Source organism: Saccopteryx leptura, chromosome X (assembly GCF_036850995.1).
Source record: "Saccopteryx leptura isolate mSacLep1 chromosome X, mSacLep1_pri_phased_curated, whole genome shotgun sequence".
NCBI classification, from domain to species: Eukaryota; Metazoa; Chordata; class Mammalia; order Chiroptera; family Emballonuridae; genus Saccopteryx; species Saccopteryx leptura.
In genome coordinates this window covers 70,643,485-70,656,010 of record NC_089516.1, presented here as the reverse complement: position 1 = coordinate 70,656,010, position 12,526 = coordinate 70,643,485, and the positions used below count along the sequence as shown (strand labels likewise).

At 36.0% G+C, this 12,526-nt stretch overlaps 1 protein-coding gene and 1 non-coding gene across 7 annotated transcripts in view; one reads left to right on the top strand and one right to left on the bottom strand.

Moving 5' to 3' along the window:
• The window catches only part of ZC3H12B (zinc finger CCCH-type containing 12B), a 208,114-nt gene that overhangs the window by 97,034 nt on the left and 98,554 nt on the right, over positions 1-12,526 (top strand). The gene's annotated exons all lie outside the window — the stretch shown is intronic.
• TRNAS-GGA (transfer RNA serine (anticodon GGA)) lies at positions 4,922-4,997 on the bottom strand. The gene has a single exon. It is a non-coding gene; the product is annotated as a tRNA-Ser (tRNA).

Genomic DNA, 12,526 nt, shown 5'->3' with positions numbered 1-12,526 from the left:
CTGTCTCTGTAAAAAAATAAAATTAAATTAAAATTAAAAAAAGAATTTAAAAAAAAAGAATCATACTCAGGCATGAAACAGAAAGGGAAAGATTATAAGGTGCTATATAAAAAGATATCCAGGCCCTGGCCGGTTGGCTCAGTGGTAGAGCGTCGGCCTGACGTGTGGGGAACCCGGGTTCGATTCCCGGCCAGGGCACATAAGAGAAGCGCCCATTTGCTTCTCCACCCCCGTCCCCTCCTCCCTCTCTGTCTCTCTCTTCCCCTCCCGCAGCCAAGGCTCCATTGGAGCAAAGATGGCCCGGGCGCTGGGGATGGCTCCTTGGCCTCTGCCTCAGGCGCTAGAGTGGCTCTGGTCGTGGCAGAGCTACGCCCCCTGGTGGGCAGAGCGTCGCCCCTGGTGGGCGTGCCGGGTGGATCCCGGTCGGGCGCATGCGGGAGTCTGTCTGACTGTCTCTCCCCATTTCCAGCTTCAGAAAAATGAAAAAAAAAAAAAAAGAATAAAGATATCCAATTATTTAGGAATAATTTATAACACTCACTGTGTTAATATAAACTTTTATAATTTCTGTTCTTCCTACTTTTCCTTTCCCATGTTTCTTTATTATTATTACTATTTTATTTTTTTAGCAAGAGAGAGAAAGAGGAAGGGAGAGATGAAAAGCATCAACTCATAGTTGTATCGCTTTAGTTCATTGATTGCTTTTCATACATACCTTGACAGAGGGGGTACTCCAGCTGAGCCAGTGACCCCTTGTTCAAGCCAATGACCTTTGGGTTCAAGCCACCGACTATGGGATCATGTTCATAATTCTACACTCAAGCCAGTGACCCCGTGCTCAACCTGTTGAGTCTATGATCAAGCCTGATGAGCCCACACTCAACCTGGTGACCTTGGGGTTTCAAACCTGAGACTTCAGCATACCAAGTTGATGCTCTATGCACTGTGCCTCCACCATCAGGCACTTTTCCCATGCTTCATGCACCACCCACCCCACGATAAATGTAATTCCAGTCTTTAATAAGTTTAAAGTGAGCTATCTGTGGGGAGTTTACACAATTAAAATGAAAGAAACTCAATTTCTCTGATGAGTGAATGATTTGTGAATGTGGAAGCCATTAACTTTTTTTAGCATGTTAAAGTAGTAATCAGATCTAGCAAAAGGTATTTAGGTATATTAGAGTCAAAGGCTCTTGTATAAGCATTATTAAGAACTCTATTTTTTTCCAAAAACATGCATTCTAAGCCTTTCTAGTCCATGGAAAAGTAGGTATCAAATATATACTATAACCCAAGTTTGTTGGAAAGGCAACAGAAGTTTAAGGTATGGTCATTGCCCTCCTAGGGCTTACATCCTGATGGGGAACATGTAAAGATGTCTTACATCCATTATCTTATTTGATAAGCAAAACTAGCTTGTGAGGTAAGAAACACAGGTTCAGAGAACTTAGGTAACTAGTCCAAAGTCACTCGCTAGAATGTGGCAAGGTCAGGATTCAAACCCATTGATTGCAAAATCTGTAAATTTCTTTGTACAACACATGGGACAAAATAGATAAAGAAAAATAACAGTTAATAATAAAAATATAAAACATACTGTAAGTGCAAGAAGAATTCAGAGACAGATGATCTGAATCCAAGTTGGTTCTTAATCAGAGGGCTGTAATACCTTAGCTGTGTCTTATAGGTTGTCTAATTAAGGAAAAGGGGGGAGATAATAAACTTCTTTCTGTGTCTTTCTTAATTTGTAAAACTGGAATGATGCCATCCATGCCACAGTACCATTGTTAGGGCTGAATAAGATAGCATATATAAAAGCATTTAGAAAATTTAAAAGCATTTAACAATTTAAACTATTATTACTTGATAAAGTATAAAAATGTGAATGCATGTCATATGTGTACATAGGCCTGACAGTAAGAATACTGTCAGCTAGGATGGACAGCTCTCCCATTACCAACTCAAAGGATTATAAAAATCTCTGAATCGGGAGGAAGTCTCAAAGGTCATCTGATCTAACTTCCATCTGTTGTTTGTTGGAAAGGAACCTGGAGTAGGAAAAGGCCTGATGTCTCTTAAGGAAATTTGTCTGGTCCTTAGTGTAGTAATTTTCCTCCCAAATTCTATTAATTTTAGATGATAGTGCTTCAGATTTTGTCATCAATTTTATAAATTAAATTAACTTGAATTTACCTTTTATTTAAAAGATTTAATAATTTTGATTGAATTAAAAGTGTTGCAGTTATTTCGATGCAGACTCTTTGCTGTTCTTCTAATTACCATCTTCCAAAAATACAGAAACTAGAAGGTAGGAAGACAGTCTGATTAGTTATACTTGATGTTTCTGAATTGTGCTCCTAAAAGCTAATCTTAAAAAAAAACAACAACCAAAAAACCTGATTTATTGGGGATGATTTGCTAACCCAAAGCATAGAAAAGGGTTGGAAGAACCTACGATTTTATCTTTCAGTTCACTTAATATGAATGTGAATTTCTATCTAAATTCTAATTCATTTCAGGGAAGACCTTGCCACTAATTTTAATCAGGTTGGACCGTTAGAGTAGGTAATCATTTCAAAGCAGTCTTCAGTACATTTGAGTTAATTCCAAAGGTAATATTCGTCATTTTCTGTAACTCTAAACATACTTTCTAATGAAACAACAATACTGTAATGGTAATTAACCAAAACATTAAAAGTTATTACCTTTAGATAGGGAAAACAGGTGACATTTATTATCTTTTTTCCAACGTTTCTACAGTAAACATAATTCATTTTGAAATTCATCCACGTTGTAGCATGTATTAGTACTTCATTCCTTTTTGTGGCTGAACAATGTCCATTTGTTTATCCATTCATCCTTTGAGGACCACTTTGTCTGTTTCCACCTTTTGGGTTATTGTGAATAATGTTGCAACAAAGATTTTTTACATGCACTTGTTTGATTATGTGTTTTAAGTTCTTTTTGGATTATATACCTAGGACTGGAACTGAAAAGTCATAAATTGTTTTCCACATTGAGCTATTTCATTTTATGTTCCCACCAGCAAAGCATGAGGATTCCAGTTTTTTCACATCCTCTTCAACAGATGTTATTTTCATTTTTTAAAATGGGTTATTTGCCTTCTTGTTGTCAAGTTGTAAAAGGTCTTCATAAATTCTAGATGCTATACCCTTATCAGATATATGCTTTATAAACATTTTCTTTCATTTTGTAGGTCATCTTTCACTTTTTGATTCTGTCCATTCATGCACAAAATGATTTTTGTTGTTGTTTGTGCTCTTGGGGTCACACCTAAGCATCTGTTGCCAAATCCAAGATCGTGAAGATTAACCTTATGTTTTATTTGAAGAATTTTCTGGGGCTTACTCTTATATTTAGGATATTGAACCAGTTTGGTTAATTTTTATATATGGTATGAATTATAGGTCAATCTTCATTCTCTTCTATGTTGATATCCAGTTGTCCCAGCAGCATTTATTGAAGATACTATTTTTCCCCATTGAATAGTCTTGGCTCCTTTGTCAAAAATCAATTGACCACAGATGTGTGGGCTTACTTCTGGATTCTCATTTCCATTCTGCGATCAAGATGTTTAAACTGAAGCCATTACCACATTGTTTTTATAACTTTATATTAAAGTTTGAAATCAGGAAGTGTTTTTCTGTGTTTGTCTTCTTTTTCTAGCTTAACTATGGTATATTTGATATACAAAAAATTGAACACATTTAATATTTGCATCTTGATGAATTTAGATAGAAACATATTACTACATACTAAGGTACTAAACATATCCATTACCTCCCAAAATTTCCTTGTGTTGTTCTTTTTTATAAGAACACTTAAAATGAGATTTATGTTCTTAACATATTTTAAAGGGGATAGTATTGTTAATTATAGGTCTATGTTATACAGTAGATTTCTAGAACTTATTTTTCTTGCATATCAGAAAGTTTATCCCATTGAAAAACAATGCCCTACTTCCCCTCTTCCTTTAGCCATTAGCAACTAGTATTATATTTTCTGTTTGTGAGTTTAAATATTTTAGATACCTCATATAAATATCATGCAGTATTTTGCTTAGCATAATGTCTTCTATGTTCATTCTTGTTGTTGTAAATGGCAGACTTTTCTTCTTTTTCTAATTTTTTATTTTATTTATTCATTTTTTAGAGAGGAGAGAGAGAGGGAGAGAAAGAGAGAGAGAGGGAGAGAGAGAGAGAGAGAGAGAGAGAGGAGAGAGACAGGGGGGAGGAGCTGGAAGCATCAACTCCCATATGTGCCTTGACCAGGCAAGCCCAGGGTTTCAAACCAGCGACCTCAGCATTTCCAGGTCAACGCTTTATCCACTGCGCCACCACAGGTCGGGCCTTTTCTTCTTTTTGAAGGCTGAATAATATTGCATTGTATTTATATACACCTCATTTTCTTTACCCATTCATCTATTGGTGGAAAGTTGTTTTTTCAGAATGTTGGGGCTCTTTGGATCCTTTTGAATTTCCATATAAATTTGATAATCAGCTTTTTCACATCTTTAAAAATAACCTTTGGAATTTTGATACACATTTTATTAAATCTGTAGATCACTTTGAGTAGTTTTGCTATCTTTTTTTTTTTTTTTCCGAAGCTGGAAACGGGGAGAGACAGTCAGACAGACTCCCGCATGCGCCCGACCGGGATCCACCCGGCACGCCCACCAGGGGGGCGACACTCTGCCCACCAGGGGGCGATGCTCTGCCCCTCCGGGGCGTCGCTCTGCCATGACCAGAGCCACTCCAGCGCCTGGGGCAGAGGCCAAGGAGCCATCCCCAGCGCCCAGGCCATCTTTGCTCCAATGGAGCCTTGCTGCGGGAGGGGAAGAGAGAGATAAAGAGGAAGGAAAGGGGGAGGGGTGGAGAAGCAGATGGGCGCCTCTCCTGTGTGCCCTGTCCGGGAATCGAACCCGGGACTTCCGCACTCCAGGCCGACGCTCTACCACTGAGCCAACCAGCCAGGGCAGTTTTGCTATCTTAACAATATTGTTTTCGATTCCATGAATACCATATGTTGTTCTCTTTATTTAGATCTTTTTAAATTACTTTCAGCTATGTTGTGTAGTTTTCAGCGTACAAGTATTCCACCTTCTTCGTTAAATTTATTCCTAGGTATATTTGGCTACTATTGTAAATGCAAGTGTGTTATTAATTTCTTTTTTTTCAGACTGTTCATTGTTGCTATATAATTCCTTTATTATGCTATTGGATTTGATGTATTAGAATTTTATTAAGGGTCTTTGCATGTATATCAGTAAAGGATATTGGTGTGTAATTTTCTCTGTTTTGATACATTTTATCATACTTGGGTAGCAGGGTAATATGGTCTCATAAGATACATTAGGAGGTGTTCCCTCCTGTCCTATTTTTGGAAGATTGACAAAAATTAGTGTTATTTCTTTGAGTATTTGGTACATTTTACCAGTAAATCCATCTGGTTGTAAATTTTTCTTCACTGTGAGTGATATACATTAGCTCTAGTTGGCTAATAGTGTTGTTCAAGTCACCTATTTCCTTATTGATTTTCTGTCAAGTTGTTCTATCCATTATTAAAGGGTTAAGTATTGAAATCTTAACTATTATTATATAACTATTTCTCCCTTCAATTCTGTCAATTTGTGATTTATATATTATATGTTTCTGTTACTTTGTGCATGTTTAAAATTATTATATCTTCTTGAATAATTTACTTTTTTATTATTATTTAATATCTTTCTTTATCTCTTATAATAGGTTTTGACTTAAACTCTATTTTGTTTGATATTAGAATAGCCAACCCAGCTATATTTTAGTTACTATTTGCATTACATATCTTCTTCCATCCCTTCACTTTCAATGTATAACATATAGCTAGCTGGATTATGTTTTTTATTCAACATGCAGTCTCTGACTTTTAATTAGATAGTTTATCCATTTATTTTTAAAAGTAATTATTGATAAGGTATGACTTACTTTTGCCATTTTACTTTTATTTCTTTCTGTGAATCTTATAACTTTTTGTCCTACAATTACTCCACTACTGCTTTCTTTAGTTAAGTTTTTGTATTGCATTATTAATGATTCCTTTCTCATTTCTTTTCTCTCTCTCTCTCTCTTTTAGATATTTTCTTAATAGTGGCCATGGAGATTGCAATTAATTTTCTAAATTTATAATAATTAATGTTAATTTAGCTTTAATAGCATACAAAATTTCTGTTCCTATACAGCTCTGTCCCCTTTTTATATGGTTGTTGACAAAATTAGATCTTTATACACTGTGTGCCAAATAATTTAGTCTTATAAATATTTTTATGCATTTGTCTTTTTTATTAATAATTTATTGGGATGATATTGGTTCGCAAAATCACACAGATTTTAAGTGTACAGCAAAACGCCAAATGCACACCGCATTATGCCCCCTCTGCTCCAAGCAAAGTTATTTTTCATTCCCATTTTCCCCCCTTGCTAACCCCCATCTACCCCCCAACTCTCTATTTCCTCTGGCTATCACCATACTGTTTTCTTTGTCTGTGAGTTATATATATATGATTTTGAGCTAATACCTTCACCTTTTTTCATCCAGTCCCCTCAACCCCTCTATGCATGTGTCTTTCAAATTTGTAAGAAATAGTAGCATTACAGTCTAAAATTAATATAATTCTAGATTTTATGTTTAACTATGTGGTTACCTTTACTGGGTTTCATTGTTTCTTCATATGTATTCAACTTTCTATCTACTGTACTTTTATTTCAGGATGCAGAACTATCTGTATTATTTCTTGTACATCACTCCACTAATAATAAACTTTTTCAGAGTTTCTTTATAAATAATGTCTTAATTTTGCCTTCATTTTTGAAAGATAGTGTTGCCAGATATAGAATTTTTTCTTGAAAGGTTTTTTTCTCTCAGCACTTTATTTTTATTTTATTTATTTATTTGTTTGGATTTTTTTGAAGCTGGAATCGGGGAGGCAGTCAGACAGATTCCCGCATGCACCCGTCTGGGATCCACCCGGCACTCCCACCAGGGGGCGATGCTCTGCCCATCCGGAGCGTCACTCTGTCATGACCAGAGAAACTCTAGCACCTGGGGCAGAGGCCAAGAGCCATCCCCAGCGCCCGGGCCATCTTTTGCTCCAATGGAGCCTCGGCTGCAGGAGGGGAAGAGAGAGACAGAGAGGAAGGAGAGGGAGAGGGGTGGAGAAGCAGATGGGCGCCTCTCCTGTGTTTCCTGTCCGGGAATCGAACCTGGGACTTCCGCACGCCAGGCCGACGCTCTACCACTGAGCCAACCGACCAGGGCCTTCTCTCAGCGCTTTAAATAAGTATGTCATCTCACTATCTTCTACTTATATGATTTATGATGAGAATTTGGCTGTAAATCTTACTATGAAACTTGTATATGACAAGTTACATCTCACTGTTTCCAAGATTCTCATTAACTGTGTTTTTCACAGTGTGATTATAATGTGTTTCAGTGTGGGTCTCTTTGAGTTCATCCTCTTAGAGTTTGTTGAGCTTTTGGGACATGTAGATTCATGTATTTTAAACAATTTGAAAAAAAAAAAAACTTTGGCCAGTATTTGTGCACACATTCTTTCTTTCTTTGTCCACTTCTTTTCTCATTTTGGGATTCCCATATTTTGTATGTTAGCATGGTTTAAGGTGTCACACAGGTACCTTAGGTTCTGTTCAGATTTTTTTTTTTTAATTTTTATTCCAGGTCTTCATAATCTATAACTTTAATTTCCTACTGCAAGTTCACTATTGTTTTTTATGCTTGTTCAAATGTGCTGATGAACAACTCCTCCAGTGAATTTCTTTTTCTTTCAGCTGTAATTTTTAGCTCCAGAACTTGTACTTTGTTGCTTTTTATAATTTCTTTCTCTTTATGGTTATTCTTTTTTTTTTTTTTTTTTTTTTTTTTAGAAATTAAATTTAATGGGGTGATGTTGATCAATAGGAGTACATAGGTTTCTGGTGAACACCTCTTATAGCATTTGAACTGCTCATTGCATTGTGTGTCCATCATCCAAAATCCAGTGATTTTTTATCACCATATATTTGTCCTTCTCTACTGATTATTTTCATATCTAATTTTTTTTGTATTTTTCTGAAGCTGGAAACGGGGAGAGACAGTCAGACAGACTCTCGCATGTGCCCATCCGGGATCCACCCGGCACGCCCACCAGGGGCAATACAATGCCCACCAGGGGGCGATGCTCTGCCCCTCCGTGGTGTCGCTCTGCCGCGACCAGAGCCACTCTAGCGCCTGGGGCAGAGGCCAAGGAGCCATCCCCAGCGCCCGGGCCATCTTTGCTCCAATGGAACCTTGGCTGTGGGAGGGGAAGAGAGAGACAGAGAGGAAGGAGGGGGGGTGGAAAAGCAAATGGGCGCTTCTCCTATGTGCCCTGGCCGGGAATCAAACCCGGGTCCCCCGCACGCCAGGCCGATGCTCTACCGCTGAGCCGACCGGCCAGGGCCTTTCATATCTAATTTTATGGCACCCTTTAGTTATTTGTTCATAGTTTCCCTTTATCATTTTCAGTATACTTAAAAGAGTTAAGTCCTATCTCTAGGAATCCTTAAAGATAATTTTTACTTTTTTTTCTCAGTGAATACATTATAATTTTCTGTTATAATATGCTTACTTCGGAAATCAGATTTCCCCGCTTACCCATGGTTTACTGATTTTAATTATTGAATGCAATTGTCTATTTATTGAATTTTTGAAACTGTTTTTTTTTTGTAAAGACTGTATTCCTTGTCATTTGTGGTTACCGAAGTCTCTGCTACATTAGTTTATGTTCAGCTTGAATTTTGTCAGAGAATTCACTAAATTTGAGAAGCTAAAAACAAAAAAAATAAAATATCTCTTTCATTGTTTGTAAGTTGAACTCCTTCAGCAATTAGCCAGAATATATATTGTAGAACTCTGCTTTATACTTTTTTTTCTCCTGACACTGAGTACAGAGACCAACAAAGGTAAAGATTTTGGACCTTCTAGAGTCTTATGATAATTTATCATGCCCTAGGAAGCCATGAGGATTTCAAACTTTCACAGAGTATGCAGACACTTTTAGTAGCTTGAATTTTCCAAAGAAACTTTTTCCTATCTTTTTTCCCTAGCTTTATACAGTCAATTTTATGTCTCAATGGAAATCCTATTTTCATCACGATATAATTAACTTACATTATTGTATTAGTTTCAGATATATAATATAATGATTCAATATTCGTATAGAGTGCAAAATGGAAACCACAGTAAATCTAGTTAACATCCATCACCATACATAGTTGCAGAATTTTTATTCTTGTGGGGAGAATATTTATAATTTACTCTTAGCAAGTTTCAAATATGCAAAACAGTATTGTTAACTATAATCACCATGTTGAACATTACATTTCATAACTTACTTATTTTATAACTAGAAGTTTATACATTTTGACCTCTTTCACTCATTTCTCTAATGGCCCACACTCAATCTTTGGCAAGTACTATTCTGTTCGCTATGACTATGAGCTTTGGTTTTGTTTTGTGATTTCACATATGGTGTATGTTTTTCTCTTTCTTAATTATTTCACTTAGGATAATGCCTTCAAGATCCAATCATATTGTTGCAAATGGCAAGATTTTCCTTTTTATATAACAAAATTGTGCATATATATAATATTTTTATATTTATTCATCCATGGACATTTAGTTTTTCTTTTCTATATCTTGGCTACTATAAATAATTCTGAAATGAACATGGAGTGCACATATGTTTTTGAGATACAGTTTTCATTTTTATTGAATAAATACAAATCCCACATAGGTGGGATACAAAACTGAGACTCATGGACATCAGTAAAAGTAAAATGGTTACCAGGGTGTTGGGGAAAAAAGAGGGACAAATATATGGTGATAGAAAATGATTTGACTTTGGGTGATGGGCACACAATGCAATCAACAGTTCAAATGCTATGAAGATGTTTACCTGAAACCTATGTACTCTTATTGATCAAGGTCACCCCATTATATTTAATTTCAAAATAAAAAGAAGGAACTCAGAAGTGAAAAACTAGGTGATATGGTAGCTCTGTTTTTAATTTTTTGAGGAAACTCCATAATGTTTTCAATAGTGGCCATGCCAATTCACATTTCCACCAACTGTGCAAAGGGTTCCCTTTTTTCCACATCGTTGCCAACATTTGTTATTTATTGTCTCTTTGATAATAGCCCTCATTACAGGTGTAAACTGATATCTCATTGTGGTTTTGATTTGTATTTCTCTAATGAGTTGTGTTGAATATCTTTTATATAATTTTATTTAGAAAATTAAATGTAATGGGGTGACATTGACCAATAAGAGTACATAGGTTTCAAATAAACATTACTCTAGTATTTGAACTATTGATTATGTTGTGTGTTCTTCACCCAAAGTCAAATCATTTTTCATTACAACATATTTGTCTCTCTTTACTCCCTCCACGTACCTCCTGCACCCCCTCATAATGACTTCACTTGTATCTATGTCCATCAGTCTCAGTTTTATATCCCATGTGTGGAATCATCTAGTTTTCAGCATTTTCTGATTTACTTATTTCACTTAGTATGTTCTAATTGAATGTTCTCAATGTCCATTCATGTTGTCATAAATGGCAATATGTTATCACCTCTTATGGCTGAGTAGTATTCCATTGTATATATATACCACTTCTTTTTTAAATATAATTTTATTAGCCTGGCCTGTGGTGGCGCAGTGGATAAAGCATCGACCTGGAACGCTGAGGTCGCCGGTTCAAAACCCTGGGCTTGCCTGGTCAAGGCACATATGGGAGTTGATGCTTCCTACTCCTCCCTCCCCCTTCTCTCTCTCCCACTCTCTCCTCTCTAAAATATATATATTTTATATTTTAATATAAATATATATTAAATTATATATATATATAATTTTATTAATTTCATTGGGGTGACATTAATAAATCAGGGTACATATGTTCAAAGAAAACATCTCCAGGTTATCTTGTCATTCAATTATGTTGCATACCCATCACCCAAAGTCAAATTGTCCTCCATCACCTTTTATCTGGTTTTCTTTGTGCTCCCCCCTCTCCCTCCCTCTCATCGCCCCCCCCCCCCGTAACCACCACACTCTTGTCCATGTCTCTTAGTCTCATTTTTATGTCCCACCTGTGTATGGAATAATGCAGTTCTTAGTTTGTTCTGATTTACTTATTTCACTCCGTATTATGTTATCAAGATCCATCCATGTTGTTAAAAATGATCCTATGTCATCATTTCTTATGGCTGAGTAGTATTGTATTCCATACTATATATGTACCACATCTTCTTTATCCAGTCATCTATTGAAGGGCTTTTTGGTTGTTTCCATGTTTTGGCCACTGTGAACAATTCTGCAGTGAACATGGGGCTGCATGTGTCTTTACGTACCAATGTTTTTGAGTTTTGGGGGTATATTCCCAGTAGAGGGATTGCTGGGTCATATGGTAGTTCTAGTTTTAGTTTTTTGAGAAACCACCATACTTTCTTCCATAATGGTTGTACTTACTATTTTACATTCCCACCAACAGTGTATGAGGGTTCCTTTTTCTCCACAGCTTCTCCAACACTTGCTATTACCTGTCTTATTGATAATAGCTAATCTAACAGGTAAGAGGTGGTATCTTATTATAGTTTTGATTTGTATTTCTCTAATAACTAATGAAGATGAGCATCTTTTCATATATCTGTTGGCCATTTGTATTTCTTCCTGGGAGAAGTGTCTGTTCATGTCCTCTTCCCATTTTTTTATTGGATTGTTTGTTTGTTGTTGAGTCTTATGAGTTCTTTGTATATTTTGGATATTAGGCCATTATCTGTGCTGTTATTTGAAAATATCATCTCCCATTTAGTTGACTGTCTGTTTATTTTGTTGTCAGTTTCTCTTGCTGTGCAAAAACTTCTTAGTCTGATGTGGTCCCATTCATTTATCTTTGCCTTTGGAGTCAAATTTATAAAATGCTCTTTAAAACCAAGGTCCATGAGTTTAGTACCTATGTTATTTTCTATGTACTTTATTGTTTCACGTCTTATATTAAGGTCTTTGATACATTTTGAATTAATTTTAGTACAAGGAGACAAACTGTAGTGGAGTTTCATTCTTTTGCATGTGGCCTTCCAGTTTTCCCAGCACCATTTGTTGAAGAAGCTTTCTTTTCTCCATTGTGTGTTGTTGGCCCCTTTATCGAAAATTCTTTGACCATATATATGTGGTTTTATGTCTGGGCTTTCTATTCTGTTCCATTGGTCTGAGTGTCTATTTTTCTGCCAATGCCATGCTGTTTTGATTGATGTGGCTCTATAATAAAATTTGAAGTCAGGTATTGTAATGCCCCCAGCTTCATTCTTTTTCTTTAGGATTGCTTTGGCTATTCAGGTTTTTTTATAGTTCCATATAAATCTGATGATTTTTTATTTCATTTCTTTAAAAAATGTCATTGGAATTTTGATGGGAATTGCATTAAATTTG